The sequence below is a fragment of the Jaculus jaculus genome, chromosome 6, assembly GCF_020740685.1.
Source record: "Jaculus jaculus isolate mJacJac1 chromosome 6, mJacJac1.mat.Y.cur, whole genome shotgun sequence".
NCBI lineage: Eukaryota > Metazoa > Chordata > Mammalia > Rodentia > Dipodidae > Jaculus > Jaculus jaculus.
The window spans coordinates 436,314-449,999 of NC_059107.1; the positions used below are offsets into that span (position 1 = coordinate 436,314).

General features: G+C 46.5%; 1 long non-coding RNA gene across 2 annotated transcripts in view; it reads right to left on the minus strand.

The window, feature by feature from the left end:
• Nucleotides 1-1,594: 1,594 nt before the first annotated feature.
• Nucleotides 1,595-13,686, minus strand: part of LOC123461577 — a 46,230-nt gene continuing 34,138 nt past the window's right edge. For both annotated transcript variants that reach the window (XR_006637723.1, XR_006637724.1), the window contains 2 exons: nucleotides 2,024-2,138; nucleotides 1,595-1,656 (listed from right to left, as the gene is read on the minus strand). This is a non-coding gene — a long non-coding RNA (uncharacterized LOC123461577). The remainder of the gene's footprint in view (nucleotides 1,657-2,023; nucleotides 2,139-13,686) is intronic.

Genomic DNA, 13,686 nt, shown 5'->3' on the forward strand with positions numbered 1-13,686 from the left:
CAACTTTTTCACCATTCCAAACTGAAATTTTTGTGCCTGTTAAATAACTTCTTACTTCTCTTATCTCTTGTAACTACCATTCTACTTTTGGTCTCTATGAATAAACTATTCTGTGTATACCATATAATTCTCATCTTTGTGTCCAGCTTATTTCACTCAATGTTCATAAGATTCATCCATGTTGCATCCTACGTCAGAATTTCTTTTTAAGGCTAAATAATATTCTGTTGTACAGATAAACTATATTTTGTTTAAAAACTCATTCAGGGGCCAGAGGGATGGCTTTATGGTTAAGGCATTTTCCTGAAAAGCCAAAAGACTCAGGCTCGATTCCGCAGTACCCACATAAGCCAGATGCACAAGGTAGTGAATGCATCTGGAATTTGTTTGCAGTGGCTGGAGGCCCTGGCACACCCATTCTCTCTGTCTGTCTCTCTATCCCTCTCAAATAAATAAATAAATTTTAAATATATATTTTTTAAAAATTCATTCAGGGGCTGGAGAGATGGCTTAGTAAGCACTTGCCTGTGAAGCCTAAGGACCCCGGTTTGAGGTTTGATTCGCCAGGACCCACGTAAGCCAGATACGCAAGGTGGCACATGCATTTGGAGTTCCTTTGCAGTGGCTGAAGGCCCTGGTGTACCCATTCTCTCTCTCTCTTTCTGTGTCACTCTCAAATCAATAAATAAAAATAAACAAACAAACAAAAAACTTATTTAATGATACACATGTGACTTCTGTCTTTTGGTGGTTGTAAATAATGCTACCATGAACACTAGTGTTCAAATATCTGCTTTAGTCCCTAACTTCAGCTTATATGTGTATGCTCAGAAGTGAAATTGCTGGATCAAGTGGTAGTTATACATTTCTTTTGAAGAAGCTCTATTTTCCTGGGTATTTTACTTTCTATACTGTCTTATATGCCCAACATTCCCACAAGCAATGAACAAGGGTTCCAATTTCTCCACATCCATACCACTTGTTTTCCAGTGTTTTGATATTAGCCATGCTATTGTTAGCAGGGAACACAAGGTCCCTTCTGTAGGTTCTTAGTCTCATAAATAAAAGGATTCAAAAGGAAACTTGAGAACAATTTTATTGGAATTTGAAAGAAAAACAACAGGTCAGGCAAGCTGGAGATTTTGGCAGCTGCCTTGAGAGGGGAGAGGGCTAAAAAGGGAGAAAGAGTCAAGAAAGCCTCCCTGCTCGGCAGCAGAGGTCTGTGAGCTCCTGCATGTGCAGGGGAGGAGAATTCAGAAAGAGAGTGCCCAGAGTGCTCGGGAAGCAGGCTAAGACTTGGGACAGTGTGCTGGTTTGGTTCAGGTGTCCCCCCAAAACTTAAGTGTTCTGAATGCTAGGTCCCCAGCTGATGGCAATTTGGGAATTGAAGCCTCCTGGAGACAGGGTATTGTTGGGAGTGGGCTTATAGGTGTTAAGCTTCCTCTTGCCAGTGTTTGGCACACTCTCCTGTTGCTGTTGTCCACATGATGTCGGTCAGGAGGTGATGTCCACCCTCTACTCATGCCATCATTTCCCCCTACTATCATGGAGCTTCCCCTTAAGTCTGTAAACCAAAATAAACTCTTTCCTCCCATAAGCTGTTCTTGGTCAGGTGTTTCCTGCCAGCAACATGAACCTGACTACAATAGCCAGTATCTGAAAAAAAAAAGAAAAACACAAAAAAACAGGGTGAAGATTTGTAAGCAACTATATTGATAGAGGGGCTTCTAGAGTTGGTGAAAACAAATCTCACTAAAAGGGTACTTACTGGGGCTGGAGAGATGGCTTAGTGGTTAAGCACTTGCCTGTGAAGCCTAAGAACTCTGGTTCAAGACTCGATTCCCCAGTACCCACATAAGCCAGATGCACAAGGTGGTGCACGCATCTGGAGTTCGTTTGCAGTAGCTGGAGGCTCTGGTGTACCCATTCTGTCTGTCTGTTTCTCTCTCTCTCTCTCTCTCTCTCTCCCTCCCTCCCTCTTTATTGCTCTCAAACAAATAAATAAAAATAAAAGGGTACTTACTCCAGTCATCTTCTCATCATGTCTTCAGGATACCTTGCTTCTTAAAACTATGTCTAGGTGATTGACAGGCCCATTGGAATCAGTTCTTATGGTAGGGACAATAGTATGTCTTGGTCTAGAGAAATGTATTAGCAGTTAAGGGACTTGCCTGCAAAGCCAAAGGACCCAGGTTTGATTCCCCAGCACCCATGTAAAGCCAGATGCACAAGGTGGCAGGCACATACATCTCAAGTTCATTTGCAATGGCTAAGGCCCTGATATGCCCATTCTCTCTCCTTCCCTCTCCCTCTCTCTCTCTCTCTCTCTCCCTTCCTCCCTCCCTCCCTCCCTCTTTCTCTCTTCCCCTCTCTCTCTCAAATAAATAAATGAAAATAAAAATATTCTTTTTAAATAGCTGGGCATGGTGGTGCAAGACTTTAATTCCAGCACTTGGGAGGCAGAGGTAGGAGGATTATTGTGAGTTTGAGGCCACCCTGAGACTACATAGTGAATTCCAGGTCAGCCTGAGCTAAAGTGAGATCCTACCTCGGAAAAAAAAAAAATAGTATGTCTTTATAATCTTACCACCCTTTGAACAGCTTAGAATTACATGCCTCTAGCCAGAGGTACAACTCAGATCCTATTCTTTTACCAAAATTCATGTGACAAAGAAGATTAAAAAGGATTAAATAGCATTGGGGAGATGGCTCAGCAGTTAAAGGTGCTTCCTTTAAAGGTGAGATTCAAATTTCCATTCCCTGGCACCCATGTAAAGCCAGTCACAAAGTAGTACATGCATATATGATACTGTGGTGGTTTGATTCAGGTAAATAAACTTAGGTGTTCTGAATGCTAGGTTCCCAGCTGATGGATATTTGGGAATTAATGCCTCCTGGAGGGAGTGTATTGTTGGGGGCGGGCTTAAGGGCTTTATAGCCAGTTTCCCCATGCCAGTTTTTGGCACACCCTCCTGTTGCTGTGTTCCACCTTAAGTTGGCCAGGGGGTGATGTCCACCCTCTGTTCATGCCATCGTTTTTCCCTGCCATCGTGGAGCTTCCCCTCGAGCCTGTAAGCCAAATAAACCTCTTTTTCCCAGAAGCTGCTCTTGGTTGGGTGATTTCTACCAGCATTGTGAACCAGACTGCAACAGTAAAGTGGTACCAGGAGTGGGGTTGCTGCTAGACACCTGACTATGTAGCTTCAGCCTTTTGTAGCTGATTTTCAAGAGGAATGTGGAAGGAGTTGAAATCTTTGCCTAAGAGATGCCTTGCAGTACTGTAAGTACAGCCTGATGGACTAATCTGGTCAGAGCTGAAAGACCTGAATGCAGTAAGAACTACGGACTGTGAGGTTTGGCTTATGAGGGTGAGAAAGAGCTTTGCCTGGACTGGGCTAGCAGTTTGTGTGAGAAGCTTGCTCTTGTGCCCATGGCCTGAGAAGTTGTGCAGGGTTGCTTTGCGTAGAAATGAACTGGTGTGTGCAGAGGGATATGGCACAGAAAGAAAAATCTTTGGGTGAACTATTGCCCGTTCAGCTGCAACTGAGAGATTACAACCTTTGAGACTGGGCTAGCTGACCTGTGCTGGGGCAACAAGAAGAATGTAGACTCTCTTGAAGGGGCCTGAGTGCTCAAGGAGTCCTGTTCTTCAAAGTCTGCTTAATTCCCCCCTGGATTAACAAATTGGCACCCTACCTGGTATTGTGGAGTATAAGAAATGCTGGAAAGAAGGTCATTGAGTTTGCAACACGGTCTTGTGTTTTGGAAATGGCCATGGGCAGTGTGAAGCAGGTTTGCTGGTTGCCTGCATAGAGACCCCATGGGGCCATGAAGATGAACCATGGCTTGCAGTGGAGACCCAGTGGAGATGCCGGGACCATGAGATGGCTGCCGAGGAGCTGCCAGCCCGATGAAGTTTCCCAGGACTGTGAGTAGCCTAGCTGGAGGGGTGGAATTGGAATGCCAGAGACTTGTTGCTGGTTAGAATTATCGGACTTGAAGATTTGTCACTGGTTTGAGTTGCTGGACTTGAAGCTACAGAGTTTGATGTTTGCCCTGGTTGTTTTAAATCTTGTATTGGTTGAATGTTTCTTTGCTATGCCCAATGCCATCTTTTGCAGTGTGAATATTTATTCTGTGCCATTATGGGTTTTTTGAGGTTATATTTTGGTATTATGGCTCAGTTAAAAGATCTTGAACTATGGGGATATATGAACATCATTGGAATTGATAAAAACTATGGGGACTTTTAAAATGAGATGAATGCATTGTATTTTACATCATGTATGGATATCAGTTTATGGGGGCCAGGGGCGGAATGTGGTGGTTTGATTCAGGTGTCCCCCATAAACTTAGGTGTTCTGAATGCTAGGTTCCCAGCTGATGGATATTTGGGAATTAATGCCTCCTGGAGGGAGTGTATTGTTGGGGGCGGGCTTAAGGGCTTTATAGCCAGTTTCCCCATGCCAGTGTTTGGCACACCCTCCTGTTGCTGTGTTCCACCTTAAGTTGGCCAGGGGGTGATGTCCACCCTCTGTTCATGCCATCGTTTTTCCCTGCCATCGTGGAGCTTCCCCTCTAGCCTGTAAGCCAAATAAACCTCTTTTTCCCAGAAGCTACTCTTGGTTGGGTGATTTCTACCAGCAATGTGAACCAGACTGCAACAGATACCAATGTACCTACAGCAATGGAGATGAAGCTAGAAGAATCAGGAAGCTCACAGGCCATATAAACCAGTGCACGTACAGCAACTAAGACAGCAAGGGAGCTGAGCATGGTGGTGCACACTTTTAACCGAAGCCAAGGTAGGAGGATCACCATGAGTTCAAGGCCACCTTGAGACTACAGAGTGAATTCCAGGTCAGCCTGAGCTAGAGTGAGATCCTACCTCAAACAAAAAGGAAGGGGAGAGACCTTGACACAAAAACAAGGTTCACTACACATGCTTTGGCTGCAGATCATTGAGAAATCAAGCTGGAGCAGAGATGGAAGCCTCCTCCCTGTTGGTTATCATGATGCCTTTAAGAGCTATGCAGCATGCAGCCTTTTGAGAGAGAAAAGTTATCAGTGATCTTAACCAGCAGGGGATCCTTCAAGCTTAATGGCTGCCCAGCCAGGTCACATGTGCCAACTAGTACAATGGTGGCATGTCTATATGGGAGAAACCAACTGCTCTCTGATTTTATTTGAGGACCATTCTACAGGAAGGAACAACTGCCTTGTACTGAAAAACCTAATCAAAACTTGCAGCTGGGAAGGTACTAAGCCCTAGGGAGAAAACAACTGCTGTTGTCTGGCTAAATGGATATATTGTGCCCACTAAAATGCCCTCTAAATACTTATATTTGTGCCATTATTGATGCTACTCTCAGTTTTAGTTAAGAAAACTTCTCTTTGCAGATGGTGGTGACCACTGGGAAGACTCAAGACTTAACAAAGTGTTGAGAAGTAACAGTGGAGTGTTCAGCACTGAGACATCTTTATCACACCCTCCAAGGGGCCATTGCAGAAAAGGTGGCAAAAAGAATGTTTAAAGAGCAAAAAAGAGGAGGTGTGCTTACAGTACTGTTCTAGACACAAAGTGGTCATAGTATTCAAGTTCTCAGTGTGGCTGACACTACCCACACAAGACCTGCATAAAAGGAAAGAAAAAATGATGACATCAAAATAGAAGGGAGACTGGCTGTAAAGAAGGAAGAAGGGCTGGAGAGATGGCTTAGCAATTAAGGCGCTTGCCTGCAAAGCCAAGGGAGCCAGGCTCAATTCCCTAGGACCCATATAAGCCAGAGATGCACAAGATGGTACATGTGTCTGGAGTTCATTTGCAGTGGCTGGAGGTCCTGATGTGCCCAGTCTCTCTCTCTCTCTCTCTCTCTTTCTCTCTCTCTCTCTCTCTATCTCTCTCTCTCTCTCTCTCTATTTGCCTCTTTCCCTCTTTCTAAAATGAATTAAAAAAATACTTTTTTTAATTATAAAAAGTAGGCTGGACAGGTGGCTTAGCGGTTACAGCACTTGTGAAGCCCTAAGGACCCAAGCTCAATTCTCCAGGTACCACATAAGCCAGATGCACAAGGTGGCACATACGTTGGGAGTTTGTTTGCAGTGCCTGAAGGCCCTGGTGTGCTCATTTTCCTCTCTCTCTCTCTCTCTCTCTCTCTCTTTCTGTTTCTTTCTCCTTCTCCCTTTCTCTCTGTCTCAAATAAAAGTAAATTTAAGAAATTTTTTAAAAAAGGGAGGGGAAAGCCAGGCATGATGGAACACACCTTTAATCCCAGCATTCGGAAGGCAGAGATAGGAGAATTGCCCTGAGTTCAAGGCCACCCTGAGACTGACACTACATAGTGAATTCCAGGTCAGCCTGGACTAGAGGGAAAACCTACCTTAAAAAACCAAAAAAAAGAAGGTGGCAGAAGGACAGAAAACTACCTGGAGGGTATCCTCTGATGTATGCACTCATGTCATGGCACACTTATCTACAACACACACACACACAATGAATTAAGGGGCTGGGTTCTGGGCTGGAAGGATGGCTTAACAGTTAAGGCATTTTCCTGCAAAGCCAAAGGACCCAGGTTCTATTCCCCAGGACCCACATTAGCCAGATGCACAAGGGGGCGCACATGTGTCTGGAGTTCATTTGCAGTGGCTGCAAGCCCTGGCATGCCCATTCATTTTCTTTCTTTCAATCTCTCTCTCTGTATCTCTCTCTCCCTCCCTCTTTCTCTGTCAAATAAATGAATAAATAAAAATAAAATATAAAAGAATTAAATGGCTGAAAGGATGGCTTAGCAGTTAAGGCGTTTGCCTGTGAAGTCAAAGGACCCAGTTTCAATTCCCCAAGACCCACATAAGCCAGATGCACAAGGTTGCTCATGTGTCTGGATTTCGTTTGCAGTGGCTGAAGGCCCTGGAACACCCCTTCTCTCTATCTGCCTCTTTCTCTCCCTCTCTCCCTCAAATAAGTGAAATAAAATAAATTTTTAAAAAAGAAATTAGGGCTGGAGAGATGGCTTAGCGGTTAAGCACTTGCCTGTGAAGCCTAAGGACCCCGGTTTGAGGCTTGGTTCCCCAGGTCCCACGTTAGCCAGATGCACAAGGGGGCGCACACGTCTGGAGTTCGTTTGCAGAGTCTGGAAGCCCTGGCGCGCCCATTCTCTCTCTCTCCCTCTATCTGTCTTTCTCTCTGTGTCTGTCGCTCTCAAATAAATAAATTCATTAATTAGTTTAAAGAAAAACACCATTTTATAAAAAAAAAAAAAAAGAAATTAAGCCGGGCATGATGGTGCATGCCTTTAATCTCAGCACTCGGGAGGCACTGGTAGGAGGATCACCATGAGTTCGAGGCCACCCTGAGACTACATAGTGAATTCCAGATCAGCAAGGGCCAGAGTGAGACACTACCTCAAAAAACCAAATATATATATATTTTTTAAAAAAGTAATAAAAGAGGGCTGGAGAGATGGCTTAGCGGTTAAGTCCTTGCCTGTGAAGCCTAAGGACCCTGGTTTGAGGCTCGATTCCCCAGGACCCACGTTAGCCAGATGCACAAGGGGGCGCACGCATCTGGAGTTCGTGTGCAGTGGCTGGAGGCCCTGGCGCGCCCATTCTCTCTGTTTCTCTGCCTCTTCCTCTCTCTGTCTGTCACTCTCAAATAAATAAATAAAAATAAAATATATTTTTTAAAAAAAGTAATGAAAGAAATTTATAAATTAACCAAGCTTTACCAAGAGAAAATGGTCTTTCCTTAATGGGCCTCAAAAAGTCCTGCTAATTCCATCCTTTTATATAGTAGCTCAAAGTCTAAGGAAGAATAATTGTGTTACCTGTTTTTAAATTTTATTTATTTTACAAGAAACAGAAACAGAAAGAGAGAAAGAGAAAATGACATGACAGGGCTTCTAGCCACTGCAAACAAACTTCAAACCCATGTACCATGTTATGTATACGGCTTTATATGGGTACTGGGGAATCAAACCTGGGTCCTTAGGCTTTTTTACATGGGTTCTAGGAATCAAACTCAGGTCCTCATCCTTGCAAGGCAATCACTTTACCAACTGAGCTCTCTCCCCAGCTCCACACAAAATCTCTTTTTCCATGTAAAGCAATAAATTTGAAGGCTCCCAAGACTTAGGACAAGGAAGTCTTTGGCAGCCTGCCTGCCTGCCACAATAGAGCTGTGGTGGTATATGTATGGATGTAGAATGCCCTAATAGATATGTTTGAATATTTAATCCCCAGTTGGTGGTACTGTTGAAGAACTTGTGAGACAGTGGGGGTGGAGCCTTGCTGGAGGAAGTGTGACACCGGTAACAGGCCCTGAGATGTTACAGCCTGCCCCTCCTCCCTCCTCCACCCCCCCCCCCCGCTGTTCTTTTTATTTAAAAAAAAAAGAATATTTATTTACTTGAGAGAGAGGAGGAGAATGAGAATGGGAAGGTCCATTGCCATTGCAAACAAACTCCAAACACATACAACACGTTGTGCATATGACTATATGTGGGTACTAGGGAATTGAACACCAGGAGGTTAGGCATTGCAATCACATGCCTTTAACTGTTGAGCCATGTCGCCCCTTGAGCAGACATTTCTCCAAAAAAGTGATATAAATGTTAAAGTAGGAAACAATAGGAAAGATGGTCTAAGAGAAAGACTGAATCCATTGAAGGCTCCAGCTAATAATAATGTAAATTCCTTTGAAAAGAAAAGGCCTCACGGGCTGGAGAGATGGCTTAGCGGTTAAGCGCTTGCCTGTGAAGCCTAAGGACCCCGGTTCCCCAGGTCCCACGTTAGCCAGATGCACAAGGGGGCGCACGCGTCTGGAGTTTGTTTGCAGAGGCTGGAAGCCCTGGCGCGCCCATTCTCTCTCTCTCCATCTGTCTTTCTCTCTGTGTCTGTCGCTCTCAAATAAATAAATAAATTAAAAAAAAAAAAAAAAAAGAAAAGGCCTCAGGCCTTGGTTTCCCACCAGGAATAGATAGTAAGACCCTATTGCTGAAGACTCCACATACTTGGGCTACAGGGTCACTGAGAAATCCTGCTGGAGCTGAGCTAAAAACTTCCTCCATGTAGACCAGCTGACAGGAAGCTGGAAAAAAGCCATGTTGCATGCAGTTCAATGGAAGAGAGAGAGATCACCAGTGAAGATACCCAACAGTGGACACTGCATGCCTTAAATTTGGCCAGCCAGGCCAAATGAGCCAGTGGGTGCAATAGTGGCACATCTGTTATGGGGAAACCAACCACCCTCTAATTTGACTGGAGGCCCGCTCCATGGTAGGGAATACATCCCTGATTCTGAAAACCTACAACAGGAGTAGTCATGAGCCCTAGGGGTATAACGTCTGCTGCTGTCTGGCTAAATGTATATACTATGCTCACCAAACTGCCCAGGAAGCAGTTCTCTTACCAGCCACACCACATATTAATGCTACTCTCACTTTTGGTTAGAGTAGCTTTTCTTTTCAGATGGCAGCGACCTTGGGATGACTCAGAAGGCACCATGGTGCTGAGACAAAGTGACAGAGGAGTGCTCAGCACTGACACATCTCTATCACACCTTCCAAGGCTCAGGAACCATTGCAGAAGAGGTGGAGGAAAGAATGTAAGAACCAAAGGTAGGGTAGGACTCCTTACAATGTGCTTCTCCAGACACAAAATGGCTTGGACATCCATGACCTCGCAGTGTCTCATGCTACCTACACAAGACCATCATAACAGGAGGAAAAGATGATGACATCAAAATAAAAGAGAGACTGATTGAGAGGGGGAGGGGATATGATGGAGAGTGGAGTTTCAAAGGGGAAAGCGGAGGAGGGAAGGAAATACCATGTGATATTGTTTACAATTATGGAAGTTGTCCATAAAAAAAAAGGCCTCAGATGGAGGCAGAGGTAGGAGGACCACTGTGAATTCAAAGCCAGCCCAAGACTACATAGTGAATTCCAGGTCAGCCTGGGCTAGAACAAGACCCTACCTCAAAAAAAAAGAAGAAGAAAGAAGGAAAGAAAGAAAGACAAGCCCTCAGATGCTGAAAGAGGCATCTGCTACCCCAGGTTCAGCATACTGAGATTGCCACAGCTGTGGTCCATGGGCATCAGGCTTCGACTAGATCTGAAAGCAGAACTTGACAGCATCACCCACAGGGTACTGGTTTTAGAAGAATGAAAATTCAAAATGTGGGGGGTAGGGTGTCATGGAGTATTGCACTACTGTTCTAGAGAGCTGCTGAGGCTAAGAGAGGTGAGTCAGGGAAGAGTTCCTGCAAGGAGGCCTTGTGGGGCCACTGCATGAAGCTGTGAAGGTGAACCCTAAGTGTCAATGGAAACCTCAAACTCCTCTCTCTCCCTCCTCCCCTCCCCTCCTCCCTCTCTCTCCCTCTCTCTCTCTCTCTCTCTCTCTCTCCTTCTGTCCCCTACCATCACAGTCACCCAAGGACCTTCCCAGGGTTTCATCCTCAGTGTCCCAAGTGGCCTGCCTAGCCACTGGCTCAAGTCAAGATTCTTGTCTGCTTCCCTCCTCCCTCGCCCCTCCTCTACCCAGTCACCAGGCCCTACCACAGGTCTAATAAGTCTGTACACACCTATGGCCCCACCTGTTCGCTCTGTTTCCTGGTCTCCATGGCAACCTAGCCCACCCTCTTCCGGGTACCACCCGGAATGGTTCCAAGAAATCCATGTTGCTGTTTAAAGGCCTCTCCAGCAGCAGCAGACTAACGCTGAAGCCCGTGGGTCCTCTTCCGCAGCCACTGGCCCCCGGCCCTGAGCATCAGGCCTCCATCCATTGTTGACCAGATTGTTAACTTCCTTGAAACTCAGCAAACTTTGCCTCTTGGTGAAACTCGCTTCTCCTTAGCAGGTGTTAAGCATCGTTAAAAGACTATTACAGGGCTGGAGAGATGGCTTAGCGGTTAAGCGCTTGCCTGTGAAGCCTAAGGACCCCGGTTCGAGGCTCGGTTCCCCAGGTCCCACGTTAGCCAGATGCACAAAGGGGCGCACGCGTCTGGAGTTCGTTTGCAGAGGCTGGAAGCCCTGGCGCGCCCATTCTCTCTCTCTCCCTCTATCTGTCTTTCTCTCTGTGTCTGTCTCTCTCAAATAAATAAATAAATAAAAATTAAAAGACTATTACAATAACTGTTGGTGATGACAAATTCTTCAAGTTTTTATTTGTAAGCACTCTTGCTCGTGTTCATTTTCCTGTAAGCAAGCAAAGATATTGAGGCTGGAACAGTCTGACTCTCTAATTAGCAACTATTGAACTCTTTCTGCCGGAGCTTCCTTGAGAAAACCAGATTACCTCTTTTTCCCAGTCCAGCCGTCTAGAGCCATCGATGGACCCTTGATAAAACTCCATAAAGACTGCCCTGGTTGTCCTGCCTACTCAAGACAGCCCCAGCCAGGGCTGTTGAAAGCCGTTCGTGCCACGCAAGCTTGGATAAATCATTTCCACCTTGGCCCGAGGGGGCGCATTTCCCAGAAGGAAGGACTACTAACGACGCTAAAAGGCAAGACCATGATTGGTACAAAACACAAGCCTTAACGCCTCAGACTGGGCTGTGATTGGTCCACACACCACTTCCAGTGCTCTGTAAAGCAGGCTGCTGGGATTTAGTCAGCAAACGGGGCTTCAGCATTGGACCCAATGAAGGCTCTATCGTGAGTTCTTAACTCGCAAAACCTCAGTTTGAGCTGGCTGGGGCTTGGCAGCTCTTAAAACACTCACCATCCTAGTTCCCAGAGCCTGGATGCCCCAGCTCGCATTTCTGGCCCCTGCTTCCTAGCACAGGGCAACGCGGCTGCACGACTGAAGAGGTCCCAGCAGCTGGCGCCCAGCTTCCAGTTCCCCTCCTCACCCCACAATGGCTCTCCAACAGTCCTGCTTACTGGTTCCCAGCCCTGACTGCCCGGCACCGAGCATCCACGAAGGTTACTTGACTGTTGAAGAAGCTGAGAAGGAGGACGCCTTAGACCCAGCCACAGGCAGCCCTGGCAGGGAGGTGCCTCGGGCCCCAACCACAGACCACCCACCTAAGCTGTCACCACTGCCAGGCATGCCAGGTCCACAACGGCATGCTGACTGCTCCTTCTTGTGCTCCAGCTCCTAATACAATCCCTGTACAGTCGGGCACCCCACGGGAGTCCTGGCAGTGACCACTAAGAATTCATCTGAACAACTGTAGGGTGCCCAGAGCGTGGAGAAGTGAGACCTGGGAGCTGATAAAAGATATAAGGAGGAGCCTAAAAGGAGACATCAAGGCCCTGGCTGCTCGAATAATTGCAGAGACCTGTCAGTTGGGATCGCGTGTCAGACTCGGGTGCTCCAACACCGGCCCTGGCAAAGGCCAAGCATCCTGACACTGGAGGCGAGTAACACGAGGGGCCGCCGCCCCATTGCTTCCGCCTGCCTGCTGCTGACTAGCGACAAACAGACCAGCTCTCACTTGTTTGTTGGCTTGTGACATGGTCTCATGTAGCCCAGGGGGCCTCAAACTTGCTATGTAGCAGAGGATTGCCTTGAACTTCTGATCCTCCTGCCACTTTGTAGGCGTCTGCCACTGCTATAGAGTTTCATATGTGGTTCTGGGGATCTAAGCCCAGGGCTTCCTGCATGCTAGGCAAGCACTCCACCACCTGAGACCACATTTCTATCCAGGTAGAGTAAAAGAACTCTCAGCCAGCTAGATGGTGAAATGGGGAAGTGTTCAGTCACTCCTCTCATACCCTGGAGGGTTACATAGTCAAAAACATTTGCCCAAGGAATGATTGCATGGCCTGACCTAATCACGCTTCTCCTTTGACTGGTCCTGATAGAACTAAAGAAATGAGTTTAATTAGTTCTGGGAGACGACACCAAACTTCATTGTGTCTGTTCAGGATATAATGGCAAATGGCTAGGACAAAGAATATTTTGTCCTTTAAGGAAATGGAATCTGCTTTTGATACATATGACTTGAGTACGGTTGTTTGTTTCATGGTGGCACTGATGTTTCACTCTGTCCTGGGCAGAAAGAACATGTGACCTTAGGGACACCTCTTCAAGATGGGGGGGTTCTGCCCCCATGTTCCAGAAATCCTTGCTTGCCTTTATGACTGTATTGGGTGGAATCTGCATTTCCTGAGCAACAGTTCAAGTCCCTGACTCCAAGCCTTTCTACCCAACACAATCATGGAATTCTTCCAGGCACTGGCTCTAGCAGATGAAGCCTGTGGTCTGCCAGAATCCACCCAGAAGGCGGAGCCCCTGATGTTTCCCATACCACTGAGCTGCAAACAGACAGCACCCTGCTGACTGAGAAAGAATGCACTTGCTGGGGGGGGGGGGGGGGGGGGGGACAACTTTAGAGAGCTTGAACCTAACTTTGACGTCTTTATCTGTTTGAGATCCTGTATGAGTTCTCCCCTCCTTAGATTCCTAGTAATGCTGAGATAACATGTCCTCAGTAGAGAAGTATGGGGCCAGTGATTAAACTGACATTATTGGACTTCCGCCAGTAACCAGAGGATCTTCATGAGCTCGTTAAACGAAGACACTGGATCAAAGATGGTCAGACCCTGATCTATAACCGCTGGGGTCAAGGGCACTGCGAAGGGGGTACTGGAGTGCGTGTAGGTGGGGGCGTCCTCAGGCTGTGGGAGGGAGCCGTTCTACGACTGTCTGGAGCCAGCATCACTCCAGCTTCTGCCCCCTCAG